This window comes from Harpia harpyja, chromosome 4 (assembly GCF_026419915.1).
Source record: "Harpia harpyja isolate bHarHar1 chromosome 4, bHarHar1 primary haplotype, whole genome shotgun sequence".
NCBI lineage: Eukaryota > Metazoa > Chordata > Aves > Accipitriformes > Accipitridae > Harpia > Harpia harpyja.
Genome location: NC_068943.1, coordinates 77,603,704 through 77,630,378, shown reverse-complemented (window position 1 = coordinate 77,630,378; position 26,675 = coordinate 77,603,704). Strand labels below are relative to the sequence as shown.

The 26,675-nt window shown below is 41.8% G+C and overlaps 1 long non-coding RNA gene across 1 annotated transcript; it reads left to right on the top strand.

Annotated features, from left to right (window-relative positions):
* Nucleotides 1-978: 978 nt before the first annotated feature.
* LOC128141179 (uncharacterized) lies at nucleotides 979-2,493 on the top strand. Its single transcript, XR_008234936.1, has 2 exons — nucleotides 979-1,165; nucleotides 2,144-2,493. It is a non-coding gene; the product is annotated as an uncharacterized LOC128141179 (long non-coding RNA).
* The last annotated feature ends 24,182 nt before the right edge of the window (nucleotides 2,494-26,675 follow it).

Below are 26,675 nucleotides of genomic sequence, written 5' to 3'. Positions count from 1 at the left end.
TCCTTCTTTCAGAGATGGCTGTGGCTGGCCCTAAGACACTTTTCCCAGCTTTCTACAGTCTGTGGGAGCCACTTCTCAAACTTTCAGACATTTGGGTGCTATCCAAATGGGGCTCCATCTTGCTCACTTAAAGAGGGTTTCTTGGGTTTTTTAAATTATGTGTAAGGCCCTGCTGTAATCTGATTTCTCATGGAGGTGAGATGTATGTGTCCTTAGGCAAAATTAAGAATGTCACTAGGCAATGGTGGTGGTAGTACACAAAGAAACTAAAGTAATACTCACTGATTTCCTCACAAGTGCAGGCTGCTCTGCAATGCACTTGCATAGCAGAGTGGGCCAAGTCTTCTCATGTGGGAGGACAGAGAGAGGCTCTTCAAAGGATTTCCAGATAAATCACTCCTGTGTGACTTTTTGAGGATGACTAATACTGAAGATGGATGGTTGTCAGAGAGAGGCACCATTACTTTTTCATTTTTGCTAAATATACAATTTACAATAGTGCTACTTTTTAGGGTGTTGGGTTTAGGTTTTTTTTCTCATAGTTGACAAAGGCTCCTTGTAAAAAATGTGGCTAATTAAGCCATTTCCAGTCCCCCATCTCCCTTGCACATACAGCAAAATGTACTGGGTTTACAAACAGGAAAAATATTTAGCACCCTAAAAATGAGCTCCAGGGTGCGTTGAAGAATTCAGAAGCCTGTTGTCCTGCAGTTTTACTGAGATACATGTACTGTTTCTGGCATGTTGTATGTTATAATGCCTTGTTCAGAAATACAAACAGCTTATGGATAGAGAGTGTCAGAAGGATAAATAACTTTTCTGTTTGGAAGATTACATTTATATTGAAAGTATTTTTGACCCCACTAGTGAGACTAATTAAATAAAACAGCTTTTAAAGCGTACTCAAAAATTAGCAACATAAAATATAACCCATTTTTGTTTTGTATCCTAAAGCTGTTGGCACACTGCGCAGTCCTTTTTCACAACGTAGCCTCATGTGACCTCACCCCATAGACTTTCCTGGTTCAGACTCTGCAATCAGACTTTGAGCAAGGTTTCTGCAAACACTGCTCCAGAGCCTACAGGTGGTCACTTTGCTGCAGGGAGACTATTCACACAGTGAGATGCTATTCAGGGTGACTACGGATGGCAGAACTACCACTAAGTACCAGCCAGTGAGCCATAACAGCCCACAAGCTGATGTATACATTGTATACAGCAGAAGGGACCAACGGGTGCTGTGAATTCCTCATAAGGTTTTGGAGTAGTTGGTACTACCTTGGGAATATGTTTAGGGCAACCAAGATTTGAATCTGCCTCTAATTTGGGGAGGAAGCAGCTGCTGGTTTCAGACTCAGTGGATGGCAATGGAAGGATTCCTCAAGGAATCAGACCGAATTACCACTCATTTGTAATTATATAATAATTACAATATAATAATTTATATGTATGAAGTAACATAAAGTAGTAAATGACATTTCCAAGCTCCTGTGGATATAATTTCTAAAGAATTTAAAGGGCGTGAAACTGGCTTTGTTTTTTCTTTTTTTCCCCAGTACAAATGTGGCTCTGCAGGCAGTTTTCAGATGGCTGCAAGTTAAATTTTGTGTCTCTCTGGAGTAAGAAGCCAATTTCATTGCACTTGTGTCTTGTGCAGACCGGGTGGCTGTAAAAATCTTCAGTCATTCATGTTAGTCACAGAAGTTATAACTATTACTGGAAGAGTGAACCGAGGCAGATTGCTGATGTTTTTGGGTAATGCTATCTCCTCTTCATATTTATTGTAATATCAGACAAGGTTTTATCAGTGTCACACAGAGATATGCTAATAACATACAAAAGGATTTTCTTTCTGGGAGACTCTGGGTTTAGATAATTTGAGTTCTTCTTTTAGATTTTATTTTTGTTGGCTCTTATTAAATTTCTCCTTGTAATTGTTAACACATCTCATTCCAGCATATTGATTATTACCTCTTCTCCTTTCACCACACTGAAATTTTTAATTTTTTTTATCTACTTGGTAGAGTTTTATATTTCTCCTCTTTCACCAGGTGGATTACAGCTATGGTTGTATTTTCTTTTTTAAAATTTTTTTCATGCTGCTAAGCAAAGCTAGGAATTTGAACTCTTACTCCACTTGCAGAAAGAAGAGCTGACTGAGCCTGGCACAACTGGTCTGCAAAGCTGAAAGAGGCCTCTTCCACTGGGATGCCCACATGTTTGTGCATGCCCACACTCACAAAACAGAGAAGTGGTCAAAATGGAGAAGAAGATGACAATAATCTGTGGAGGCAGTTCAGAGGTTTCATAGCAGTCCCTGAACAAAGACAGCAAGGTAGAGCCATGCCAAGTCAAGACACCTAAATTTTTCTACAAGCAATCTTACCTTAACATACCAGCACTTCTGTTTTGACCTGCTGGAGTATGTATAATTGATGTAGGGGCTGGGAAAGTCATCTGACATCAGCATAAGTAAAATGTTAAGCTCTCTCAGTTTCCAGCACATGATTTTTAAGACATTTTAATCCTCTCCCTTTCAAGTGTGGATTTATTGGGGAGGTCGAGGGGTCATTAACACTTCCTCTCCTCCATCACCATTAACACGGTCCAACCCAGCAAAGACTGGTGTTGTTGGGTACTATGATTTCATTCGCACACACCTCACGATTTTTTTTTTTCTTTCAGCCAAATCTTCATCATCTTATTTCTTTAATAGTATTTGAAGTTTATAAATTGTCTTTCATTTAAATATAAACTGTTCAAAGCCCCAGTAAAAGACCTTACTGTTTCCAGCCCTTGTGGAGGTCCTAGGGGGAAGAAAGGATGTTTGCCCAACATCATTGTCTTCCTTCCTACTGCAAGGACCAGAGCCACAATGGAGAAGCTGTTTCACCCTGCTGCAGCAACGACTGTACCTCACTCTTGTGGGCACTAGAGAGGGGCAAGGTCATAATTAGGCAGCCTCTTGATGCAGATGATTAACAGAACAGATGAAACTAAACCAAGATAACTGGCACCATCTCAAACATGGTAAAGCAAGAATGCCTGCTGTAGAGGCAGGGAGATATTCTGACTACATAGCCCTCTGAAAAAAAATCACTCAAGGATCCACAGTTTTATACAGCCAAATACCCTTCTGTGTGTAAATAACCTCGTTTAGTCAGTGTCATTTTATGGTTATGTATACAAAGGCAGAAGGATATGACATGTTTTGCATGGGCCACAAAATTAAGCTAGCAAAGAGTGTCCTGTGTGTCCATTCTTTTCTGTTTTCTTAAGGGTAAGCTTGTTGACCTTATAGATGTAAGAAATGAGTTTGAGAGGCCTCCTGGGCATACTGAATCTCTTGCTTTCTGGAAATGGGGGGAAAAAAACCCCAAAACACAACCCTTGTACACAAAATAGATCAAGTCGGAAAGGAAGTCACTCCTGTTAAGTATTTTAATGCAACAGAAGCTGAAATTATGACTATATGACGTGTAGTGAGTGCAGTGACACAGGAGAAAATGGCACATCACTGCAACATTAATTACTTAATGGCACAAAGCTGATGATATAAAAACTGCTGTAGGTGGTCAAAGTTGAGTATAGTCAGGGTAGCACACTGAACTCCAAATATCTGTTTGACATTCTGCCTCAGGTTAAATACATTTTTTTCCCCTCCCTTCCTGACACTGTCTGGTTTCTTTTTTATTCTTAGTTTTTGCTTCCTTCACAGTGTCTTGTTTTTCCTCAGCCTAACCCTCCTGGGACAGACTAAGCTGGAAAAACTTCAGTTTGCTGCTATTTTACTCTATTTTACTTAGCCTCATAAAGTTGCTTCAGAGACAGTCACTTTCTGGTGTATGAGGACAAGATGTCACGAGGTACATAGTGGAACAGTAAACCCAGGCTTTGATCAATTGCCAGAAATGGGGACAGGAAGAGAGAAAAAGGGGGAGCTTTTTTAAAATATATATATGAGAGTAAACAGAAGTAAAAGATACCACAGCTCAAAGGAAATATTATATTTTGGGTCAGATGAAGCCTACTAGACTCTTCCTCTAGAGAATACAAGTCCCCCCTCTGCCTGACTCAGCCATGGAAACTAGCTATATCAGCCCTGTTTATTGACACACAGAGGCTAAAACCTTCTGTGTGATCATTATGTTCACCCAAAGCCAGGGTTACCTGACCTTCATGTAGCTGCAGGCCATTGCCACATGATCTCATCTTCACGCATAGCTCAGGAAGAGTTCAGCTCTTCTGCTCCCAAAATGCCCAGCCCTTAGCAGTCAGCTTGGAGGAAAGGCCAAGAAGATCCCTGGCAATTTGCTGAGCTGTTCTGGTCACAGTTTGGGGGGGGTCCAGCACCTGCCGACACATACCTGTCACTCATCTCATGCTGAAGTGCCTTCTTCACACAAAGGGGATTGGAGGCAAGAACACACATGCTTTTCCTTTCTTTCTGTCTTTTAAATGTGACCTCTTGTCTCCTGCTCAGGGTTATTTATATACACTGGCACATCGGAAAAGTGACTGGCTATGTTAAGTACTGTGCTTTGATTTTAGCGGTTTGTGTAGCGTCCAAAAAACATGAATAAAGTACATTAAAAAAACGCTGGAAATTGACATTACATCTATGTTGATGTGCCTTTCAGTTGCCAAGAAAAGAGCAGTTTGGCTGAAGGATCCAACAAAATCTGCTTAGTGGGTCTTCCTTGGCGAGAGCCCACAAAGCAGACTGCTTTCATTCAGTACTCCCTTAATCACTGTAAAGAGGTTTCAGAGAGATTAATAATAACTAGTGCAGTTGTTACACCCACGCACAGTGACTCAGACACACTGATGAGGCCTGGGGAGAGTCTTTACCTGTGTGGGCCACACAGACACATGCCAATACTTAGTCCAATAAAGTTGTCTTTCCAGCAGCATGAATGATAATCTTGGAGGTAGGTGATGACAGGGCCTGTCAAATAAGCCCCTATACTGAGACAGAGCCCAATATATAACAACGTCTCACAAGAGCCACATGAAAGGCTGCAGTGGAAACCTTGCTCTCTCTCCTTCTCTCTCAAATATTGGCAATGTTGATTAAAACCAAATAATACGTAGTCCCAGCGTCATGCTGCACTGCACCGAGAGAGGACTCTGAGTAATGAGCGCCCATTTCGTTTAAATGAATTTTTGGACAGTCTTTCTCGAGCGCAGGGCTGAGGCAGCTGGCTGTTAATCAGACGTGATGCAGGCAGGAGGTGATCAGACAGTGCTGCGGTAGCGGGGGTGCTGAAGGAGTTTTGAGTTGCTGCTGCCCATGATAAACTCAGGCGTGTGGATAGCCCTGGTGCTACTGATTCTGTGGTGGCAGGGTAGACACCACCCTGATTTTGGATCTTTTTGGCCTTTTATTTACCTTATATTTTGTGGGGTTTGTGTCATCTCACCCCCTCTTTCTGACATAAAAAAAACAGTGATTGTCATTTGATTAACCTCTCTGGGAAGGTGGGAGCGCTCAGGAATACACTGGCCAAGAGCGTTTAGTCGGATACAGATTAGCAGAGAATAATAATTCAGTGGCTGTTACAGAGCAAGCTGCATCCAGCAATCAGAGTTGACTAATTATGGATTGCCTCCTGCTTCTAGCTCATTTGATGGGAAAACTCCTATTGACTTCAATGGCACAGGATCAAGCTTGATATGCCCAGTGGACTGTGGAAGCCTTGGACTAGCATGCAGGGCGGAAGTGAGCCAACCGTAACATTAGCTATGGAAATAAAAACCTTCCAACAAAAGAACCAGAGCTAAATTGAGGACAATTAGGATGTATTTGAGCTCTTCTTCCTACCTGCAATATGGCAGGAGGCCAGGCTCTGAATGCATTAATTTTGTGGCCAAAAGCAAGTAAGGCAAGAAGCCACTTTGGAGAGGAAGAGAAAAGGCAGGTCCTGCTTGACTAACCTGATCTACTTCTATGACAAAAAGTGACCTGCTTAGTGGATGAGGGAAAGGCTGTGGATGTTGTTTACCTGGACTTTAGTAAAGCCTTTGACACCGTTTCCTGGAGAAACTGGGCACTCACGGCTTAGATGGGTGTACTCTTCACTGGGTAAAAAACTAGCTGAATGGCGGGGCCCAAAGACTGTTGGTGAATGGAGTTAAATCTAGTTGGTGGCTGATCACAAGTGGTGTTCCCCAGGGCTCAGTTTTGGGGCCAGGTCTCTTTAATATCTTTATCAATGATCTGGACAAGGGGATCAAGTGCACCCTCATCAAGTTTGCAGACAACACCAAGTTGGGCAGGAGTGTTGAGGGTAGGAAGGCTCTACAGAGGGATCTGGACAAGCTGGATTGATTGTATGTGGTTTAACAAGGCTCGGTGCCGGGTCCTGCACTTGGGTCACAACAACCCCATGCAACACTGCAGGCTTGGGGCAGAGTGGCTGGAAAGCTGCCCAGTGGAAAAGGATCTGGGGGTGTTGGTCGACAGCCGGCTGAATATGAGCTGGCAGCGTGTCCATGTAGCCAAGAAAGCCAGTAGCATCCTGGCTTCTGTCAGAAATAGTGTGGCCAGCAGGAGCAGGGAAGTGATTGTCTCCCTGTATGTGGCACTGGTGAGGCCGCACCTCGAGTACTGTGTTCAGTGTTGGGCCCCTCACTACAGGAAAGACATTGAGGTGCTGGAGCGTGTCCAGAGAAGGGCAACCAAGTTGGTGAGGGGTCTAGAGCACAAGTCTTATGAGGAGCGGCTGAGGGAGCTGGGGTTGTTGAGCCTGGAGAAAAGGAGGCTGAGGGGAGACCTTATCACTCTCTACGACTACCCAAAAGGAGGTTGTAGCAAGGTAGGAGTTGGTCTCTTATCATAGAATCATAGAATCATAGAATCATTTCGGTTGGAAAAGACCTTCAAGATCATCAAGTCCAACCATTAACCATGCCCCCTAAACCATGCCCTGGAGTACCCTGTCCACTCACTTTTTGAATACCTCCAGGGATGGTGACTCAACCACTTCCCTGGGCAGCCCGTTCCAATGTTTGACAACCCTCTCAGTAAAAAAATTTTTCCTAATATCTAACCTAAATCTCCCTTGCCTCAACTTGAGGCCATTTCCTCTTGTCCTATCTCCAGACACCTGACAGAAGAGACCAACACCCACCTCACTACAACCCCCCTTCAGGTAGTTGTAGAGAGCTGTAAGGTCTCCCCTCAGCCTCCTCTTCTCCAGCCTAAACAGCCCCAGTTCCCTCAGCCGCTCCTCATAAGACTTGTGCTCCAGGCCCCTCACCAACTTGGTTGCCCTTCTCTGGACACGCTCCAGCAGCTCAATGTCTTTCCTGTAGTGAGGGGCCCAAAACTGAACACAGTATTCGAGGTGCGGCCTCATCAGTGCCGAGTACAGGGGAACAACCACCTCCCTGTTCCTGCTGGCCACGCTGTTCCTGATACAGGCCAGGATGCGATTGGCCTTCTTGGCCACCTGGGCACACTGCTGGCTCATATTCAGCCGGCTGTCGACCAGCACCCCCAGGTCTTTCTCTGCCGGGCAGCTTTCCAGCCACTCTTCCCCAAGCCTGTAGCGCTGCATGGGGTTGCCGTGACCGAAGTGCAGGACCCGGCACTTGGCCGTGTTAAACTTCATACAATTGGCCTCAGCCCATCGATCCAGCCTCTTCTCCCAAGTAACAAGTTATAGGATAAGAGGGAATGGCCTGAAGTTGCACCAGGGGAGGTTTAGATTGGATATCAGGAGAACTTCTTCACTGAAAGGGTTGTCAAGCATTGGAACAGGCAGCCCAGGGAAGTGGTTGAGTCACCATCCCTGGAGGTATTTAAAGATGTGTAGATGTAGTGCTTAGGGACATGGTTTAGTGGTGGACTTGGCAGTGTTAGATTAACAGTTGGACTTGATCTTAAGGGTTTTTCCCAATCTATCTAAATGATTCTGTGATTCTACTCCATGAAAAGCAGGAGAAACTTCTCCTTTTCTGCTCTCCAAGGGCTCTTCCTGTGCAGAAGGGGCACAGAATTGACTTCTGTTGGCCAGTTTACCTGAAGTTTTCTTCGCAGGTTATTTCTCTAATCCCTCCACCCCCAGCCCAAATCGCACAGAAATTATTGCAGGAATATGGGGAGAGGGTAAATTCACAAGAAAGTGTGCAATACCTTGTGCAACTGAAAACAGAAAGGATTGGTTTTCTTTCTTTAGAGAGGAAGTCAAACAGGAATTGGACTTGACATATTGTTTAAATTTTTTGTCCTTTTTTTAACCTGCAGAAAAGCACAAATAGCTTCAATAGTCAGAATAATTTTCAGAACAGAAATCAGACCATCAGACTCATGCTATCCATCCCAAAGCTGTATTAGCTCACTCCCTCAATTTTTGCCATGAGGTAGGCTGCTGCTTCAAATTCATAGTGTTCAATGCTGTCACTGTCTGCATTGTACGCAGCTAATCGGTGCATTTACAGAGTGGCTGGGTAAGAGCAGTGTTTCAATAGCTAGCCTCCTATGTGCATGTATATAGCCTAAAATAAACTGTCAACTCACTTATTATTTTAAATTCCCAGCTATTTGCCAGAAAAGTAGCATGCAATATATATGATAAAGTGTGTGAGTGTCTGCATTTATGGAATGTGGTTGTGCGAAGATATAGCTAATATTTTTTTCAAATCTTTATATATTTATTGAAATTGGCAGCTTCAATTACCTTGCTTGGATGCAAGTTGCCTGCTTTTCAAAATCCTATTTCTCATGTGTCTTGTTCGTTTTGCATACTCCGTGAGAAGCCACACTGCAGAGGGTCCCAAAGAGCCTCTTATGGCACAAATGGCATGATGCATTATTGTGTACGGAAGCCTCTCTTCGGTGGTTAGCCTTAATCCGGAGTTTTCTTCAGTTGTCAAGGCTGCCCAACTCGACAAGAAGAGTTGTAAAATAAGAAACAGAAATAAGACACTCAGCCTATAGGGTTGTTTTAGTATGCTAGGAAGGAAGAACAAGTAAATCAGTAACAAGGTTAGAAAGAGAAAGGGGGTGGGGAGGGAGGGAGGGAGAAGAGGTTAATATGATCAACAGTATACAGAAGGAAGCATTGCTGTTGTGAGATCAACAGTAGTTACGAGATAAAGACAGAACCATACCGAAGCCACATAAGGTCAGAGAATACCCATTGTAATGTTTATACATTACGACAAGGGTCAAGGACATGGCAAGGGAAATAGAACAACTAGTTGCAAGTCCAAATATTAGAAGGATAATCAAAGACCATGGTGGGGCAGCTGGTAGGATTGGGGCATGCATAGCAGAGAGTGTGCGCTGTTCAGTGGACGGTGTGGAAAAACAGTGATATGACGGTTTAATGATAACACAACTGTAGAACAAGTTTAGCTTAAAAGTCACTGTTGAAAAACCTGAAAAAATAGTGTCTCTAAAATGGTGGCAGGGGGCTAATTTTTATTTTTTCTGCATTCATTTATACCATCACTTTGTTTTAAGTGCAAACCTCTCTAGTAAACACTAGGAAGAATAACTTTGAAACACTTACCATATTGGGACATGAATGCTACACAGATGTATAGTTACCAGTAGAGTTGAATGACTAAGTCTGCAGCAATGAAAATTTAAATAGTTTACTTGGGCATGTAGTCCATTTCTTTCCTCTCTATGAATCTCCTTGAACAGTCTACGATGTTACGTACCTTATTCTTAATTTTAACTTACTCGGAGGATAATTTCCAAAAACTGTATGTTGTTTGTGAGCAGCTTTTTGCAGGTTTTCAAAAATAAAAATAAAAATCAAACTGCTTTGGATATAATGAGTTAGTCACATGGTATATCTGTGCCTCTACTGGATAATTATGTCTCTGAAAATGTGTTTGGTGCAAATTTCAGGGATTCCAAATCTGCTATCAGTAAATACTTAAAATATTGACTGTTTTGAAGCACATTCTTGCCAGCACATTCTTCCTGCCAGAATATTCATAGGAAGCAAACATAAAACGGACACAAACACTGTCAAAGCATATTTATTTAAAAACCTGAAGAAATCTTTGCCAGATCTTTTCAGGTAACTGCAATAGTTCATGATCTTCTTCAGCCAAGTGGAGAAAAATCCCTATTCTAGTTGTTTATTTGAGGACATTAACCAAAGCCATATTCCAATTATCCTTGCAAATCACTGCAGTGCTTAATTTTTCTTTTTGAAATTTATCTCTGTGCAAAGGAAGGCACAGAGGGCAGTTTCCACTTGGTCCCCTCTCTGCCACACCTAACAGAGATTCACAGAGGATTTCAGTATCTAAGCTTTTATGTGCTCCCCTGCCCTTCCCCCTTCACCAATGACATCAGCAGTGGGGATGACCTTATACTAAATGGGATAATGTAGGTAAAAACGGCCTTTTCAGCACTTGCTGTGCCAACTGAAAAGACTGCTCCCCTTGATGGCCTGTTGATACTGCAGTTCCTCCACTTACTGCAGGCATGGTGAGATGGGACAGCTGTGTGGCACATCTGGCTGCCGTTGACTGTGAGGGGCCTCAGGAGCCCTGTACCAGTACAAACCTGTGAGTGGAACTGTGCCTGACTGTGCTGGAGACAGCAGTGAGGGTAACCTCCCACCAGCATGGTGGGAATGGGAAGCAGCAGCGTATCCATGCCCTGCCTGGCCCACCTTTTCTGTAACCAAAAATAAATGTACACACATGGTCTGCTGTCACTTCCAGACTGCCCTTCTGTCTTTGAGAGTTAATGGTGTGCATATTCCTTTGTAGCAAATGCCTTATTAGGAATTAATGCTTAGGAGAGTCCATGAAGTGTCAGAGCTCAGAGAGTCAGAGATATCCTTCTGTCTATCGCCATGCAGTAAGACTGGATTTAAATGCTCACTCTGAGATTCCCACTGCCAGCCTCCCCTGACCCAACATAGAGCTGGCCATGACTAATTAAAAGAGAACAAATATGTCAGTGCTGACCCCAAGGATAAAACAGAGACAGGTCTTAATTTCCAGTTTTTAGATGTAGAACTGTGATGAAATGGTAGCAGTGATACAGCGCTTAAGGATCCTGTTAACTCTATTTTATACAGCCCCTATACAAAATCTGATGGCATTAATGACCTCGACTGTACTCCCTTTGCTCTCTAGCTATAACCCAATATACCCTGGTTGGGATCGATGCTATCGGCACCTTGAACAAATGCTATTCATCCTGCCATAGTTTTCTTCAGCATCACAGCACATCTGCTGCCCTTGTCTTCCCTTGCCATGACCAGTCCTTTAATTTTCTGGAGGGAGTCACCACCTACTACTTGCAGTCCCTCTAGTCCTTCCTTACCAAATTTACATGCATTCTTGTATCAGGAAATTGCACCGAGGAAGCTGCCAGGACAGCATCATATCTGGTCTGTGAGAAGAGACTGTATCAGAATTTGTCACAGCAGCAAGCACTGTGATTTAGGACACAAGAGGCAAAGCACCAAACTGGCTGGTGATTCACATCAGCTAGCCTGGCTGAGCATATAACCCAGTGAATGGGGCTGCCAAGCTGAGGGAGCATAAAACCGGTAAATCTGCCTCCAAAAGGCACCACAAGGTGCAAACTTCAGGCTTCACAGTCTGTACCACTGTCCAAGACTACAATGAATAAATCATGATGTTAGAAATTAAACTCAGCTCTCAGTTTGCCCAGGATGATGCCAGTCAGTGTCTGAGGCACGCCTGAGGGGACAGCAAGCCACAGGACGGTGAACTGAGCAATTGGTGACAATCAGTGCTGCTACCATACTCAGCAATCCTAAGCAGGACAACAATTCAGAGTATGTTCAGAGAAGAGACTGAGACAGCAAAATAGTCCAGAAATGCATATGTCTCTGCTGTGATTCCTCCCTGCCCCCCTCCCCCCCCCCCCCCCCCCCGCCCAGTTTGAAACCTTCCCACAAAATCCTGAGCCCAGGTTTCTGGGAACATGACATACATCTTGTAGGACATAGGTGGCAGGGAAATGGCATGGGCTAGCGCATATTCTTCAATGTGTTTACCCATGTTCGTTCATTTGCTCTTCTCTACCTCTTCTGGTCTAAGAGACTTTTCTCCTGGCATCAGCTGCTTTGACTCAAATAGTTAATTTTTTTATAACCTACACAGCTTGCTTGTTTTAAGAAGAGGATGGGGCTATTTCTTCACTGTGTCTGAGTTTTGAGGAGCTACTTGCAAAATAAGGCAGAATTGAACTCGCACGCAGCAGAACTGCACGTGAGGGCATAACCTGGGCTTTTTAGTTGTGAAAGTCCAGAGGAAAAGTAGATAACTGAAATTCTTGGTTAGCTAAATAAAGAATCCAGGCTTATTAGCTACCTTCAAACCTGATTAAGGGGGTAAGCAAACTAATAAAAGTGCCACCTAAAAAGTCATTGTTTTTAAATCTCTAAAGATTAACCAGTTGCCAAACATCACTGTGGCCAATCATCCCTGTTATCTAAAGCACAGAATCTAAAGAGACTGGCAAGCCCACTGAGCTACAGAGGACCATGAAAAACAACATCGGTCCAGATGGGCTGTGTCCACAAGCTCAGTCAATTGGGCGCTACTCTTTCTGTTGCATAAAGCACACTTTCCATCCTCCTCTCATTGATATTATAGTAAAAAAAAAAAAAAAATTACAATGGTCTTGTGTGTTGAGATCCCAGGCAAAATTTGTCTGCCAGTTCTGCTGGTGTCACTGTTTGGAGTGAATTGAGTTATTACAGCACCAAAGCTGACAGCAAAATTCAGCACCACGGAAGCAACACGTGCCTACTGTCATAGGCACAGCTTCTGCCCCTCTTTCTGGCCCATGTACTGCTTTTCAAAAAAACCCAGCAGCATCAGGACATAATGAGTCTCAGATCTGTTCTTTCTTGTAACAGAATGGTAATTTGCTTATAAGAAAAATGTTGTCAACATATGATCTTAGCAATGTGTTAAAGGATCTTAAAGAAATCAGCCTCCTTCTCCCTATAGAAACATAAGTGTATTGATATTTTATTGTATTTTTTAAGCATAAATCATAGGGAAAAATAAACTGATAAGGAAAACATTTGTTAGGTACTTTCAGGCTTTTATTTTTTCTAGTCTAATAGTCTGCTAATCACTAACCAGGACTTTTAGGGGACCCTAACTTTTAGGGATAGAGTTTGCTATTTTGGTCTATTCCCCTAGAAGAAAGATATTTCTATAGCAGCTATTCTTAGAAGCATTTATGGAAGAGAGGGAGGGAGTCAACCACCAGTAGAGGAGTGACTCACCACAGCACTACTAATTGCCAACAGAAAACATCTTTTGCTTTGCAGATTAGGGAATCAGCTGCAGAAAAAAATCCTATATATTTGAGAACCAGACACCGTGCATGATCTTTTGATATTAAAACCATATGGGATGGGTACACAATCGATAACCAGTGACAGACAGACATCGGAAACTACTCCTTTCTAGGTCTGTATCTCTCCACATCATTTGCCTGCCAACCCAATTTCCCATTGCTATAGCCTCTTTCTCTGTCATCCCTGCAACATCTGCTTGCCTTTGATTTTTTTCCTCTTCTGTTGTTCCATAGCTTGAAATACATTAAGTAAAAGGTAGCTAAGGGGACTGGTAGCAGCCTGCAAAACTTTCAATTTCTAGGTCTCTGGCTAGGATCCAGGCAGGTCAGTGGCAACTGAAAGTTGTTACCACCTCATGTCTGCTTGGTGACCTCAGTGACATTAATTGCTGGACCGGCCACAGCGGCAATCTCAGCAGAGAAACCACCCACATTCTGTGCTGAAATCAGACCATCCTCTCCCCTGCAGAGTCAAGGCTGTGTCAGGGCTGCCTCTAGCAGGCCACAAAAAAAGACACCTTCATCTTCCTCATCCCTTTAATTATGTTAAAATGACTTATTATTCTTATTTTCCAATGAACACAAAGGTAGCATGAGAGCTGAGGCTGCACTGGCATGTATTTAAATACTCTGCAAGTGACTTAACAATAAGCCTTACTGTATGGGTAACTAAATAAACTAATTAAATAAGTATGGGTATAAAGCACAGAGTGCTTCCAATAACACAGCTCTCTAGGTGACTTGCATCCAGGAAAAAGAAAGTGAAGAAAAAGTGTCCACGTCTCATGCTGCAGCCTGCCTGCAGACAGATCATAGCTGTTTCTAGGAGAGCTGCGTTCACTTTTCTTCCTCTCCTCATCTGTTATTTGTGGCCTGTCAAGACCAGGAACTGGTTTGTCCTTTGGTAACATCTGCTCTCTGGTCTCCATGTCTAAGATAGAAACAACAAAGTTTCCCTGTCTTCCTTCCTTCCTCCTGTCCGTCCTTCCTTCCTCCCTTCCTTCCTTCCTCCCTTCCTCCCTCCCTTCCTTCCTTTTACTCTGCTACTTTGTGAATAGTTTTCTTAGTGTAAGGGCAAACCTCACACCCCCTAGGAGAACTTATGCTAGCACTAGAAAATGAAATTTTCCATTTCAGAGGAGAACTGTACTGTCAGATTTCCATTAACATTTTATCCTTTTCAGTGCTCATGACAAATCTTGCCATATTCTCTAGTTTGGAGGAGGAGCATGGAAAGCTTGCTTCCCCCCCCAAGAAACCTCAGCCGCCAATATGAGACTTAGGCCTTTTTTTCTTTCACTTTCTTGATATCAGAGAAGAGCATGAAAATATGATCTCTGTAGGTAAAAACAATCAAAGGGAAAGCAAATTAAAAAATAAACTGTTATTTAAGGAAACAAAGAGCTGGCAATGTTTGAAACTACATCAGGGATGTTTGGAGCCTGCCTCGACATTTTACAGTGCTTGGGAATGGCAATACAAATTTATATCAGATTAACCAGGATTTAAAGGTCTTTCTATTTAAACCCACAAATCACAATTAAGCTGAATTTTATTCCCAAAATAATGTCATCTGAGTCATCTTGGTTAAATCTTTTATATTCATTGTCTCAGGATGTTAACTTTTTATAAAAATTAAATTAATTTACTTACAGATAGTTCCTATAAAGGACCAAGTCACAAACATTCAAATTTAGATATCTAAATCTGAACTTTCCTTGGTGGAAAACCTTGCCGCATGGCCTTAAAGAGGGGAGATGAGATTTTTATTTAAAACACATCACTGGGAGAACATGTTCCTGACCTGGGTGTGTGAGCTGACACACTGGCTAGAGGCAGGAGGCTTCTCAGTCCCTGGTATGGGTGATGCTCTGATGAATGGTGTTCCTGCAGCTTGGAGCCACAGAAACAGACCCAGGGCTCAGGGCCCACCTCAAACTCCTTGACAGCAGGTCTAAAGTGAGAAGGATGAGGTGGCTTACAAAGTGAAGGAACATCTCATCCCACCAATTAAAATCCAGGATAAATCATTTCCTGCAGACCTTCATCAGACTGCCAGGCCAAACTGAGCAGATCCTTTCCTCTGCTATGACATCTCTTCATTCCCCAAGGCTCCTGCAGTAGAGGCACACTTTCAAATTCAGTCATCTAATACCGGCACCCAGGTCCTCTGTGTATTCACCAGGGAACAATTGAGTGCATAAGTAAGGAACATCTGTCTTTCCCTTGAGTAAACAAAGGTCTTTAGCATCAACACAGATATACTGGGTCAGACCAAAGAGACAGCTAAGCCACCACTCTGTTTTTGATACAGCCAACAGCAGATGTTTAGGGAAGAGCCAAAGAGTAGGACATTCATATCTAAATCTTCTTCCTCAGGTACTTTTTCACCCATCACCAGTATATATATATATCACACAGAGTTCCTGATGTGTCTGTGGTTTGTATGAATTTAGAGAGCCCATTAATTTGCCAGTCTGTCTTTGAACCCAGGTGAGTATTCAGTGTCTACAATATCTAAGGCCAGGATTTATGATATTTAACTACATGAGTACTTTCATGGGAGATCACTGTGAAACTGCAGGCACCTGTGGGAGACATGAGTGAACTTGGAAACCAGAGCACAGTGCAAACAGAACAAGATTTCTTTAGCCCTTTTCCTGCTACCGAGATGCACTCACATCCTTTTGCTGCATGGCAGACATGCTGAGCGCAACATGGAAACGTCCCTGAAGTAGATGCCTATGTTGAAGGTCCCAAGCTGATTAAGTGCATGGATCAAATGCCACCTACAGCCCATGAAGTTTTTGGATGTGGCCAGATTAAGGATATTTCTTATCATGGTTATCATCAACAGACAGGACTAACTGTCAGGAATCCAGCCTAAGCAGGGCTGGCTTCAGAGCTGCACAGGGTCTAAATGATGAAGAAGTTGGGCTGGAGATATCATTCAATCACTAACAGCCTACTGAGCAATTTGGCAGCACTCCATAGATTATACTCTTTTTTTCTCCTTAGAATTGTAAATACTTATGTGGAAAAACTTCTCAAATGTGAACATTAATAAGCTCAATTTGAGGTCACATCTGCCCAGTGATCACTTTTTATCAGTTCCTTGCATTGCACAACAAATCTGAACTCAGCTTGCCACAAATTGTCAGCAACAAATTCAGTACAGTTGCAGCACCTTGTGCTGTGACTGGGGTCATTGTATTATGCATGGACTCAGCATGAAGAGGGCTCATGTTATCTGCTGCAAAGTAATTTTTCACAGATACGGTATAATGAGTTTGTGGAAAATATGATACCCAATTACAGGTTATAGAAAAGCGTTAGTAACCCTTTGAACCTTGTCAGGATAAGCATTCACTCTAGTTACTCCAGTTTTAAAAATGTGCCACTCCTCATAATAATATGTTTCTAGTTATGCTTCTGTTAAAAAAACATTATCCAGGAGTGGATTTTGAAGGTCTTTAAGGCAGTACACTCTGAAGCTAGTAAAAAAAATTGCAATTGGAGAAGGTCTTCTGTGGGCTGTGAAAAGGCACGCAGTCAAGAAGAAACAGCATTTGGATGCATAAGACCATAATCTGAATGAGCCGTAGACTGGACCATCTTGGGCCATGGGCAGGGTAGGAAGCTGCTTAGGGTGGCAGACTGCTGGGATTTTGCCTATGCCTACTTTTTTGTCTCTGCCAATGGCTCCTCTGTCAGAGCCATTGATAATGAGGCTGGCTTCTCCTGCTGAGGAGGGGGTTGGACTATGGGCTTGGAGACAGCACAATGACTCTTGGCAGAGTCACCCTGCCAAGCTATGGCATTTTTTATCTCTAGCTCCAAGGTAGCAGCAACTGAGGCAGGCTCTTTGCCCGAGTCCTTACCCCTTTTCACAGAATCACAGATTTGTTGATGTTGGAAGGGACTTGTGGAGGTCATCCGGTCCAACCCCCTTGCTCAAGCAGGGCCACCTAGAGCCAGTTACCCACGACCGTGTCCAGATGGCTTTTGAGTATCTCCAAGGAAGGAGACTCCACAACATCCCTGGGCAACCTATGCCAGTGCTTGGTCACCCTCACAGCAAAAAAAGTGTTTCCTGATGTTCAGACAGAGCCTCCGGTGTTTTATTTTGTGCCCATTGCCTCTTCTCTTCCACACCAGAAGTTGTCCAGGCCTGGTCTGGTCTTGGCCCTTCAGCTGTGAGGTGGCTAATTCAAGGTTGTCTGCATGGCCCTAAGCTAACCTGGTAGCCCATGGCCAGAAGCTAGCTCCAGCCTTTCAATTGCTTCAAGACTGTGAACTTGAACTGCATAATAAAAATTAAACATGGTGTGTACAGATTCAGGTGAATATGAACAGATCCAGACAAATGTCATTGTCTTCTTTCTTCATCTAGCTAGCTTGTTTCTGAGAAAACTCCTCCAGAATATAAAGGGCAAACAAAAGCCATTTGACTTATATTCAGTTTACAAAGTAAGTTGTTTTTATCCTATTTTTCAAGCCCTCGTTTATATCTGATTAGCTAATGTCACCCAAGAGCCAGACCATTTGTTTAACAGTAACTGCTTCCGAAACATTTCTGTCAGTATCCTTTAGAAAAACCAGTGTCAGCTCTATAATGAAACAAAAGGTTATTATCATTCACAGAGTTGTGTAGCTACATTTAATGCTAGGTTTGATACTTGCTCTGAAGCTTATGGAAATGAAATTTCCTTTTTTTCTACATCAACAGCTTAAGAAAAACTCAACTCTAATAATGTTCAAGTATGTAGCAATACAGATGAGGTTTTCTTACCCTTGCCTTTACAAAATCCATTAAAAGATCAAAAAGATTTGTTTAGACTTGATCTTTGTCCCATAAATTCCAAGGAGCAACAATAAGCAAATAATTCACAGTAATTAACTGAGATTTTATAATAGTAGTGCACATAATAAACTATGTATGCTGGGAAGGTGTGATTTGCTCCTTAAATCTGTCTGTAGGAAGTACTACACATTCCTCCAGATATTTAAGAAGTAATTCAGAAAGCTGTATGTCAAAAACAGAAAAAGAGCTTGTACTTTTTTTGTATCAGACTCACTGAACAGCAGGCCCGGTGCTCTTTCCTTTTCTATCCTGTCTTCATGTGCTTTCAGTCAATTTGCTTAAGACTTGAGACGGAGTAAAACCCCATGTATCTGGACATGACCCCAACGAAGGGACCACTGCACCAGGAGAAGACCAACAATAATATCTTGATTTGGTATCCTGGTCTCCAGCCAACACCATCTCTGCCCTACCTCTGGTGCAAGGCTGCACCTTCCCTTTGCAGGGTACTGACCCTTTTCTCCTTGCAGGGCTGTGTGGGGAGGTTGGGCCAACACTCCCAGTTGTGCTGCCTTCCCAGCCAGACCTGTAACACCAGCGGCACAAACAGTTCATGTGGGTAGGGCACCCTGCCTGTAAGGAAATAGCCCACCAGAAGAAACACAAGTTCGTAACAGTCCCACCCAACATGGTAGCCAGCACTTGGCCCAGTCAAGGCACTTAAGATACTCAGTTATATTTAAAGGTAGCTTTCATAGACTTAGGGAGGAATACTGACCATTTTCTGCCTCTAAGTTTAGATAACAAGCTCAAATTCCCCAATGCATTTTAGCAGATACTATAGGCAAGTTTGATGGGATCTCAGCTAATTAATTGAGATTTAGTGTTTTTCTAACACTGGGGTGGACATTCAACCTTATTCCCCCCCAATTAGAATAGCTGTAGTAAAGGAAGGCATAATAACCTCAGAATTAATTGGATTTTCCAGCAGGCTGTGACAAGCTGTCCAACACATATTCATATGGTCCACTCTGCTTTTACAAGCTAAAGCCACAGACTGCAATTTATTGCTGCTTCTTGAGATTGAAATTAGAAAGAGTATTAATGTTGGAAGGAAAATATATTAGCAGAAACACTTGCTGGAGCTGAGACATCTGCCTTTTGGCTGAGATCAATAACCAGAAAGCCCAAGGCTGATCTTTATCAGAATATGGAATGAATGCCTAGGAGAATGGATAATAAGTGCTGTCCAGAGATTTCATTCCCTTCCTACAACCATGTGAAAAATGTAGCCACTGGGTCCCACAAAATTACAGGCTTCATTTAGATAAAAACTTCGGTTTGCTTTTATTTAACTAGCAATAAAAATTTTGAAGCACTAAAAGCTGGAAACTGCTGCTGTAGCTTTCAGCTGCAGGTATAACATGACTTGTCCTCACTGAATGAGATAGTTGTTGCAGGAACTTTGTTTCCTGAGGTGTTTATACAACACCTAACACCTGCTGGTTCCCCAGCTCGACAGAGGACAGTAGCTGCTTCTCTGGTGCACCAGTTAAGTAACCATAATTCACAGTGGTTCACAATCTGGCACATTAAGACCCCACGATTACCTCATTGGAGCAACAAGCAAAGGTCACACATCCACAGCCACATGGATTCTTCAGTATTAGTCCTGAATGAGTAGGTATGTATTTTGACTCACTTGCAAACAGGCTGAAGGAAAGGGAATCACTGCCTGCTGGCTTTCTTGATGGGACATCCTAGAGGATGAACTCAAGGAATTGCTCCTCTTCCTTGAGGGCTGTGTCCTGCTGAGCTCAGAGCCATCACACCCTCATATGCCAAGGGAAGTGGGATGTGTGTGACCTGTGACACTTCCAGAAGGCTGGGGGAACTTATCAGTTAGGAAGTTCATGCCCATGTGCAGTGCTAGATTTGCCATGTGTTCATTTGGATGCGTCTGTATGACCAGCTGAAGAAAACAGGTCCAGACTGAGTGGTGCCTGCATACGTGTCTGAACAGAAAGGCTTGGACTTGGCTTTCTGATGCTGACCACACTACAGCCACCCATGTTTCTGTCAGCTAGAGACTGGCTTTTCATAATGTGCTTTTTCTTACATGTATGTGTGTCTCACTCTGAAATGTTAAGCAAGGCAGAGAAGGTTCACCTGAGAGATCTGCATTATTTATGACCTTCTTTATAATTGAAGGGACTTGCTAGACATGCACATTCAGTAACAGGCCATTGAAGGCAACAGTTTCTCCTTCAGTCATCCCAAAGTGCTGGAGTCTGTATACCTTTCTGCTGCACAGACTTTGCCACAGCTCCTAACAAATAAACCTAGAGCAACTCTAAATGCACTGGGCAAATGAAGTGGAGAGACATTCTTGACATGGTGAGGAAACCTTGCAGAAGGCATTCACATACCATACTCAATTTATTACCAAAGATTTGCTTATGCTTTGTCATGTAATGTATCCAGAGAGAAAGAATAGACAATGGTTTAGTAGTTCAAATAAAGAATATACATACAGCCTGACTACCCATGCTCTTGGAGCATTGAGATAGTGAGTCAAAATTAGCAAGTGATAAAATGAGTAATACGGGAAGGCTCAGAGGATTAGGTAACATCCTCAGAGGAGCAGGCCACTCAGGATTCAAACTGATGTGCAAGTGCTTTATACTATTCATACAGACTGTGAATAAGGATGATGTGCTATTCACAGTGGGCACACGGGAGTGGGGGGAAAAAACCCCAAACCACACTTGATTTAAGCGTGTAGGCAGATCTGTTAGCTGAGCTTGCAGAGAGCAGGCCTGGTGATCTTGTTATAACTGCAGAGAACAAGTCCTCTGTTTGGAAACATAGTTAGCTACTGGCATGCACGTTCCTTCCACAGTACCCCGACATAAACGGGATCCTTAGGAAGCAGTTTTGTGAGAGGATGATAGATGACTGCAGACCTTGTCCTGATCTGAATTGCTGAGTTCATGGTGACTCAAGGCTGACATCTGATGACTGACCTCATGCATGGAAGTGCCCTGGAAATCCCTGTACAGCCTGTGCGAATACAGCGCCCGGCACTGCTGCCTGCCGGCATGCCTCTGGTGAGCTGCCACAGCCGAGACCTGGGAGCGAAGCGTGCCTTTGCGGTCCATAAACCACGGTCACCACACCTCCCAGTCAGCACTGAGGCTCACTGATTTGAGGAGACAATAAGCTGGAAGTTCCATTTTCTGTAACATATTAGGGGTCAAAACCTTCAAGCTGAGCAGCTCTAGCAAGCACCTAATTTAATTAAAAGATATAGAGAGAGAAATAAAAAGAAATGGTGAAGAAAATCTACCCAAGTACAAACGCAGCTCAAGATTTAGGATTTTGAGAGTAAGAGATGATTTCAGCCCTCTCTCTTCAATCACAGTTCAAAAAATAGCTTGAACTAAAAAAAAAAAAAAAAAAGAGAGAGAAAGAAAGCACCTCCAAAAGCTGGTGTTTATTTGAAACCAAAACAGTTGTTTAAATTAGTAATTTATTCAAATTCCCACAGGTGGGTTGTGAGCTGACTAGTGCCCTAGTGCCTGAAGGAGCTGAGCCCCTGCAAAGCCCTGCCAGTTGTAGACACTCCCAACTTTTCAGGATCCAACCTAATTCTCTCACCCTCTTGTATAGGTACTGGAGACTTTCTAGATTTTTCAACATCTCAATAACAGGTTGTAATGATGTATGGAAGAACAATATCACTGCCTACAGAACAACTAGCGAGTTAAAGTATTTCAGTATTATTTCACTGAAACATTGTCAGTGGAGCCCAGCAAATGCAAACCTTAACAAACATGACAAAAATAGCAAGAAATGAAGGTCCTCCTGGAAAGAACACAGCTACAAGAGAAACTAATAAATGCATTTGCTATGAAGTGACTTTATTTTTATTTCAATACAAATAAAAGGGACACAAAATGCATTAGTAAGCTTCAAGTTATATTTCTTGTATACATAAGTGCTGGATTTTATATCAAAGCTAATTGTTTCTGGATTTTTTAAATACTTGAGTGCTTTTTAGTGGAAGTGCACTAACATTGATATTTTCTATAGCAGAGATGAGTAGCACTGCTAAGTGGATAACATATGCTTTGCTCTGTATTAGAACCCTAAGTAGCAGCTAATTTACAGGCTTTCAGAAAAAGTAGGGCAAAAAAATGGAACAAAGTTAATTCATTTTTTTGCCACAGTGCAATTTTAATTTTGCTGCCCATCTGGGATTTTGCTCTGCTTTGAACCAAAGCTGTACAAATCAATGTGAACTCTTTTATAACTTGTTAATTGTTCTGTCTACCTATACACATGCATAACAGAGGAAAAGAAATGAAATGATCAGTGGTTAATTACATTACAATTACTTTTACCTGTTAAATGATTTAATCTTTTACAATTATACTGATACTTATCAGGAAATTCATGTGCACTTAGATAATAATTTTTCAAGAAAAATTGATCGTTAACTGGACTATATTCTGTAATTTTCTTGTTTTAAGAATAACTTTCATTATTTCACATAATTTCTTATTAAGCCCTGAAGTTTTGGGGAAATACCTATTTGCAGCCATATTTAGCTGGGGAGCATTCAGTATTACTTTTAACTTTTGGTACATTGCAAGAAGATAGTTAAAATTTTGTAGAAAATGTAATGTCCTTTAACCAATATGAAGTCAGCAATCGATAGGTATTGAACCCTATCAGTATCGAAATGTCTTGCTATCTCTAGGTCTTGATTCGTACCGATATAAAAACATTTCTTGAGGCAGAAGGAAATAAATGTCTATTCAGATGAGAACACCTCAGAACACCTTTAGAAAGGTGTCAAAATCGATAGGCCTCGATGCCTATCTACATCAAAAGGTATCCCTATCTACAGGTCTTGATTCCTACCAGTATTGAAAAGTTTCTTGAGACCAAAGTGTTTGGATTCTTATTGAGATTGAAAGGTAATGATGCCTATGAATATCAAAAAGTCTTGCTATCTATAGGTCTCAATACTTACTCATATCAAAAGCAGTCTCTATATCGATAGGTGTAGATGCCTATTGAGCTCAAAAGATATTGATATCTATCAATAGACATTGATGTACATCTGTAGGTGTTGAAATTGATAGGCATGAATGACTAATGGTACTGAAAGGTCTCACTGTTGATATATGTTGGTGCTAACTATATCAAAATTGGTCTCAAGACTGATAGGAACAGACACAAGTTGAGATAGAAAATTATCTATGCCTACTGCTATTGGCCAATTGTCCAAACTGATAGGCATTGATGCCCACAGATGTTGAAAGGTCTCACTACTGATAGGTCATGGTGTCTAGTGATATCAAGAAATTTCTTGAGACTGATAAATGTAGATGCCTATTGAGATCAAAAGGTATCAATGCTTATCACCAGGTATTGATACTGATGCTGACAGATAGGTCTTGAAATTGATAGGCATCGGTGCCTGTCAGTATCAAAAGGTCTCACTATCTATAGGTCTTGATGTCTACTGGTATCAAAATCGGTCTTGAGACCAATAGGTATAGTTACCTATTGATATCAGAAGGTATCTATGCCTTCTGATATATATTTATCCATCAATAGCTATTGGTGTCCATGCCTAAAAATAGGTGTCTGAATTTATAGGCCTCAACACCTATTGATATCCAAAGGTCTTGCTATTAATAGGTCTCAGTGTCTACCAATATAAAAATCAGTCTCAAGACCAACAGGTATAGAAGCCTATCAAGTTTGAAAGGCATCAGTGCCTATGAATTTCATGTATTGGCTCTCTGTTGGTCCTGAATCCTACTGATATCAAAGGATTTCTTGAGACCAATAGTATAGATGCTTCTCAGGACAGACAGGTTTCAAATGCCTAACTGCAATAAAAGCAGATTCATTGAAATGTATGGGTTCTACTAAAATTAAATTAACTGTAAGTAAACATGACTTGGTAGCATCCTTTTTGAACTATCAGCTGGTGGTGATTTGAAGATGACTCAAAAGGGCAAATCCAGATATATTACATGTATTCATAGAATTCCTGTAAGTAATTCAGGCTTTGTGGTGGACCAAAGAGGTTTTTGCTAACTGCCCTGAGAAGACCAACCAGACTTTTGAATGGCCAAAAACCTTCATAAATATTCTGAGGTGCCCAAAACCATCTGTGCATTGGAAAATTGCTTGAATTTATGCATACTGCAGTCAGGTGTGAAATTGTCTACTCTACTTTGCCTATTTGTTCCTATTTAAAAATTTACAGGCAATTGTGCATCTCATTTCCCCTGGAGGGCTGAGAAGTGCTGCATTCTGTGTCTGGCTGTGTTGTTTAAAGATGTCTTCACTGTTTCCAGCAATACAGTGGCAAAATTTAATTTCATTAGCTGCAATGGCTCTCGTATCCTAGGACTACTTTTGTTAAAACTGTATCATACTGCGTGGTGCAACAGAGAGGTACCTTCAAAGCCAGAATGGCAAATTTAAAAAATTCTCCATTGCTTCACTTGTTTCTCTTACTCTTCTTCAACTCCTCATCATGTACAAAACTGAAAATTTTAAAATACATTTTAATTAATTTAATGTGCAAGCCATTGTAGCACTCTTGTTTTAGATAATTTTGCCTTTGGCTTACCCTAAAAATAATAAATGTCTTAGGTAGCGTTTTGTACTGATTCAACTAAATTAGTGTAAAGGCACTGGCAGTGGACATATAAATAATTAAAAATCAGTTGAAGACATAGCATTATTGCATTATGGCTCAAGTTCACTGTCTCTATCCTTCTGCAAAGTGAGAACATGTTACATGAGCTTTTTTCCTCTAGTCAGTGCTGTCACTGATGGTTTAAGGCAAACCATTTGACTTCGCAGTGGAGCGGACGAGGCGTGCTCACACAAGCAGCACAGTAAGTGCTGCCCTGAGAGCAGTAACATCCAGCAGAGACTTGGTAGCAGTCAGGTGAAAGAAGGGCCAGTGGTTACATATAAAAATGACACAACCATTTCTACAACAAACCTCTAACCCCGGTTTCTGCTGCATTGCACTTTCTCACAGGCCATGAGCACAAACGTAAATGGTTGCTGCAACTCAGCTGATAAGCGGTTACTGACTACTCTACAGCAATTTATCCTGAGCCTGGGTTCCTGACCACAAGTCTAAGGTGTTATTGTTGGTGAAAATACTTACCGAAGACCAATCTTTTCATGCTGACCACCTTGAAGGAGTGTAACTGTTAACAGGTGCTTAAGACAGTCGGGCGGTGGGGGGGGGAAGTATTATTTCCACAGGCTTTTCACTCCCAGACCTTTACAAACACCCTGCTGGCTCCTGCCATCATTCTCCAGCACCCTCTGCTTTCTTCCTTGGCCCAAGCCCCTAGAATAAGTTACCATTCCTTTGTCAATGTGTGCCTGAGTACACATACACACACCGTTCATAGTTCTCATGGTATCACTGATCTTTGGCCAGGGCCCTACATCTGTGCTTGGTGGTCCTACTCCAGACTTTGGGAATTGCAGGGGAATAAGGGAAGGCAACTCAATCTTTAAAATAAACACTCATAACAGATCACGGATCTGCAACCAAAATGTCAGCTGTAAGAACAAAGACTAATTTTCAAAGGCAAGGATAACGGACAGATTTCTTTTTAATGCTTCTAATTAGACATCATTTTCATGGGTCAGTCAAGAAAGATGTGAAAGAAGAAAACTCTTTCCCTCTCTGTAGTCAAAACATTAAGAGAACCAGAAAAATGAGAGAAGGAAGAATTGGAGGCTTCTTCAAAGTAAATGGCACCAGTGAATAGCCTGAGATTGAAAAAAAAAAAAGAAAAAAAATGTCACGCAATATATATTGGAAAAAACATTCTCTTAGGAGTAGGACATACTATTCAAGAACCATGTTTTAATTCTTCTCGACTATTAATGACATCAGAAAAGTTTAGAGGATAGACTGATGATTCATGACAAAAAGTAATATAAAGCATAAAAGATATAGAACTAAAAAGTTCTTTTTATTCCTTTTATGTATGTCTGCTGTATGGAGTCAGCTTTTTCAGAAATAACATAAATAACCCAGCAAACATTATTGCTGTTAAAGCAAGTTTTGTTCTAGCATTTAAAGAAATTTGGGGAGATTTCCAATACATCCTTTAAATAATGGGAGTTCTGTTTTTCTGTTTCATCTTTTTGTCTGGCCAAAATTATTCAGGGATAAATACCGGTTTTGCTAGTTTATTCTTTTTGTAAATCTTGGAGAAACATGCTTCACTTGCTTGTAAACCTTCCTTTTGGTTAAAGGCCCAGACTGATAAGTATCTTTTCTGAACAGCAGATGACTAAAAAAAAAATTAAATCAGAGGATTAATGCCTTCGTCTCAATTCGCAATGTGCCCAGGGAAGAAAATTGCCTGACTTAAATGTTAATGGCAAAACTCCGTTGACCTCAACAGGCCAAGACTTCAGTCCTTTACCATTTTGCTGATATGAAAACTCAAATGTCTGTATCTTTTGATA